The following is a 4,734-nucleotide window of genomic DNA, read 5'->3' on the forward strand; positions in this document are numbered from 1 at the left end:
CCACATCCAGCTGCTGGTGTGACCTTGGGTCAGTCAGAAGTTCTCTCGGCTGTTCTCTCACGAGCAGTTCTCGAAAGAGCTCTCTCAGACCCACCTACCTCACAGGGCGTCTGTTGTGGGGAGGGGAAGGGATTGTAAGCTGCTCTGAGACTCCAAGTGAAGGGCAGGGTATGAATCGAAACTCCTCCTCCTCCTCCTCATTTCAGTACACGTTCTGCCTGTTTCCAGTTTGGCCTGGAATTGGCTGGGTAGCCTGTCTGGGGGAAGGGAAGTGTTAGGGATGTGCTGGTGTGACTTATCACAGGAATCTTAGACCAGAGCTAGTGCCGGGAATAAAGCCCAATTAAAGTTACTCAGAGATGCCAAGCTCTCTTGTAAGTCCCGTGGTTCTCTTTTGAGCCACCCTGGGCCTGCCCCGGCGGGGGAGGGCGGGGTAAAAATCTAATAAATAAATAAATAAATAAAGTGTGAATCCAACAATCTGTGCAAAGATGATGTCCTAGGTAGCTCAGGCACGGAAGCCATGGCTGCTGCAAAGCAGAAGTCCTATGAGGAAGGCTGAAGGAGCCGAGTCTGCTTAGCCTGGAGAGGAGATAACAGAGTGGTGATGTGATCACCATCAAGTACTTGAAGGGCTGTCAGATAGAGGATGGGGCGGAGTTGTTTCCTGTTGCCCCAGAAAGTTGGACCAGAACCAGCAGGTTGAAATTATATCAAGAGTTTTTGGCTAAACATTAGGAAGAACTTCCTAAGAGCTAGAGCAGTTCCTCAATGGAACAACGTTCCTCCAGAGGTGGTGGGCTCTCCTGTGGAGGTTTTTAAGCAGAGGCTAGATGGCCATCTGACAGCAATGCAGATTCTGTGAACTGAGGCAGATCATGAGAAGAGGGAGGGCAGGAACGGATGCCTCAGTGCTTAGCTCTCACGGCTCTTTTTTACATGCCCAGGGAAATGCCAGTCACCACTTTGGGGTCAGGAAACAATTTGCTCCATGACACTTTGGCCAGGGATCTTGGAGGGTTGTGGGTTTTTGCCATTTTCTGGGCGTGGCGCAGGGGCCACTGGAGGGTGGGGAGGTATTTGTGAATTTCCTGCATTGTGCAGGGGGTTGGACTAGATGATCCTAGGGGGGTCCCTTCCAACTGTATGATTCTATACACATCGCTGTCTCTACTTTTGAAGATAAGACATGAAGCAAGGCCAGCAGACAGGGCAGTGAGGATGGGGTTCCAGACAAACCACAGTAGCCTGGGGAGCTAAGCCAAGAGCCCCATTGCCAAAGGCCCGAACTTCTTATCCTTGGATTTCCCTGGCATCTCTCTAAATATTCACAGCTGACCGCAGCTGGCCAGCAAGCAAGAAGGGGGGCTTAGGTAGGCAAAGAAGGCCAGAAAGATCCACTCCAGGAAGTTGATCCTGACACTGGCCAATCCCAACTTGCTTCTTCCTGCCTCTCAGCACCAATCAGTGACGTAGCTCCATTGGAACTGAATTGTGGCGTCAGAACAGAATCAGCTCAGGTGCCCGACAGCTAACTTGGGGGGGGGGGATCCACCTGACCTGTTGGCTAAGTGGTTGGAGATGAGAAAGGGGAGAAATGGGTATTTTTAGAAAACTGTACCCAGGGAAGGCCTCAAAGGTAACCGGTTGCCTCTCTTTCCCCCTCCCCAGCTTCAACGGGAAGCTTCAGCCAGCCCAAAAGGTCCAGTTCATTCCTCTCTGCCGCCCAGCCCAAGAGGTAAGTGTGCTTTGAGAGGCCTTGTGTCAGGCGGGAATGGAGAGTTCAGTAGGGTTGCCAGCCTCCAGGTGGTGGCTGGAGATCTCCTGGGATTACGGCTGATCTCCAGGTGACAGAGATCAGCTCCCCTGGAGAAAATGGCCACTTTGGAAGGTGGACTGTATGGCATTACGACCCACTGAAATCTCTCCCCTCCCCAAACAGCACCCTCCTCACCCCCAAAATCACCAGGTATTTCCCGACCTGGAGCTGGCGACCCTAGAGTAAATTAGAACAGAAGCCCAGTGGCATCTTAAAGACTACAAATATTTATTTTGAATGAGCTTTTTTGAGTCAATGGCTCAGGAAGCAAGCACTGACTTAGGAGACCTTATATTGAAATAAATGTTCATTTTTCAGGTGCCACTGGACTTTTGGTTTTATTTTGCTACTAGTAATAAGGCCCGTTGCAGAAAGAAATGCAACAAGCTCTAGAAAGAGGGCCTGGCAACCTGGTTCCCTGTAGTCCAATACCTGTCTGAAAACGAAATCATCCCGAAGAATGAACACCTTAAGAATTTATTATACTTTTAAGCACAGTATAACCCATGTGATAAACTCGTTAGACTAAGTACAATCCAACTCAGACACGTGTTATGTTTGTTCTATAAGTATTTTGCTATTCTCTTATGTAATGTTTGATTGTCGTTAATCTGACTTATATATTGTATGATAGTATATTTGTGAAAATTAATAAAAAAGTTTAATTGAAAAAAATAGAAAGAGGGCCTGGGAGAGTGCTCTGGACTGCAGCAGTCACCCCCCCCCCTGCTCTGACTCGCAGCCATTGTAAACAGCGCAAGGCGGGCAATGGAGCTGGCATGTGAGGCGGAGCCAGCTCGAGCAGCCAGAACCGGGAAGGAGAGGTGAATGGCCGGGACGATGGCAGTGTGAGGGGGGAACCGGCCGCTGCTCGCTGGGTCCTCACTCCATGTATGGGGCAATGTGGGAGAGGACTGAAGCGAGGACCCCACCCCCCACCCCTGATGCTGCGCGTGAGCTGGAGGGAAGGAGGCCCCAGCCATCCCCAGCCCCACGGAGAGTCCCTTCCGTCGGCTCTGAGCCCACTGAGCTGGAGACGCTGGCCACCGTTTCTGTGGGTGGGATTCCACAACCCAGGCAGCCAACGCAGCCAGCGCCTTCTGAGTGGCAGTTCAGGAGCCAACTGATTTTGTGGCACATAGAACTATGCCACTCGAAAATGGAATTATATATAAGGAGAGATAACAGCCTACCATGGCTACCCCTTTGCAATCTTCATGGAACTGGGAGCCCCGTGAGGCCCAAGAAATCCACAAGTGTCCAACGAGGGTGTGAAGTGCACAAAAAAGTCCACTTCTTTGGGGACCCACTTTGCTTATCAGATCAAAATGAAAAGAATGTGGGGTAGTTCCCCCAACAGAAGTAGCAGAAAGAAAGAATCTCCTTTTCTCTGTATCTTTCTGCTCTGCAGCTGGGGAAAGCCGGCTCATGCATGCCTATGCTATATATGTAAGCTTGCTTCTGATCGGTCTTGTAGGGAAGCCAGCTCCAGGTTAGGAAATACTTGGAGATTTTAGGGGTGGAACCTGAGGGGGCAGGGTTTGGGGAGGGGAGGGACTTCACTGGGGTATAATGCCATAGAGTCCACCTTCTGAAGTGGCCATTTTCTCCAAGGAAACTGATGTCTGTTGCCTGGAGATCAGTTGTAACCCCAGGAGATCTCCAGCCACCACCTGGAGGTTGGCAGCCCTACTGTCATTACTAGCTGCTGAGGAGCCCCAGACACTGGCTGTATAGCTTCGGTCACACACACTCAATAATCTACTTTCAATGCAGTTTCCAACTGGATTTTGCCAGTATAATCCAGTGTGCTGAAAGTGGATTGAAAGTGGGTTATTGAGGGTGTGTGACGGCAGCCTATGAAAGGGAGTGCCAAAGGTTTGACCGGCAAACAAAAAGAAATGGCGAGGGGTTGTTTCCCCATTTTCCCCCCTTCCTCTTTTCCATTTTTGGTGGAAACATTGGGAAATTGGGAGGCAATTGGGCAGGGAGGAAAGCTTCTTGTGAAATGTTTCACTGAATAGAGTGATGAATTAACTGCTTCTACAGGCAAGGTATTAAAATAAGAATAGCTCATCTGACCTTTATGCTTTCAGGTATCAAGGGCAAATTCAGGAGAGCCTTACTCTGGGAAAACCTGTCAGGAGTGCCTAAGCATGAAATGTTTTTGATGCTTTCAGGCTTTTCTGTACAGCCCAGAGGGCTACGGTGTTGTGGCGCAACTGTGCCAAAAAGGAGCAGTTGTGATTGCATTGATTTTAGTGGGAGAAACGTGAGCCCCCGGGTAGCTCTTTGACCACAATCACTGAGACGGATGGGCCTGACTTAGCCTAGACTGCGCACATCTTTAAGAAACAAGCATTCCCATTCTCAGGATTCCCTAAGAGCAAAATGATTTTGTGCTGTTTACAGTAAGTTATGCTTGACTGGATGTTCATGTCAACAGCAAGGAAAAATCAATCACATTTTAAATACATATGTAATAGTGCTATATTTTGAGGGGGAAGTACCTGAGCCCTTCGGGGGAGGGCGGGGTATAAATTTAACAAATAAATAAATAAATAAATAAATAAATATACTTGGAATTGTTAATGACTGGCTTTATTTTTTCCTGTGCAGGGGATCCGTTCAAGAGATACCAAGATGATTGTTGTAGTCAACTTCACTCTTTCTTGTCTGGATTATTCCAAGCCTTTCTCACCAGGTGACAGGTCAGGATTGAGGTACTCTTTCTGCAGAAGAGTTAATGTCTTAGTTTATGGTGGGTCACATGGGAAATTTTTTTGGTTTGTTTTTTGATTAAGTGTGTTGTGAAAGTACACACTGGCCCCTCTCGTGGACCTCCTGATGGCACCTGGATTTTGGCCACCGTGTGACACAGAGTATTGGACTTGATGGGCCTTTGGCTTGATCCA

Source organism: Gekko japonicus, unplaced genomic scaffold (genome assembly GCF_001447785.1).
Source record: "Gekko japonicus isolate JY-2015 unplaced genomic scaffold, Gekko_japonicus_V1.1 scaffold309, whole genome shotgun sequence".
Lineage (NCBI taxonomy): Eukaryota > Metazoa > Chordata > Lepidosauria > Squamata > Gekkonidae > Gekko > Gekko japonicus.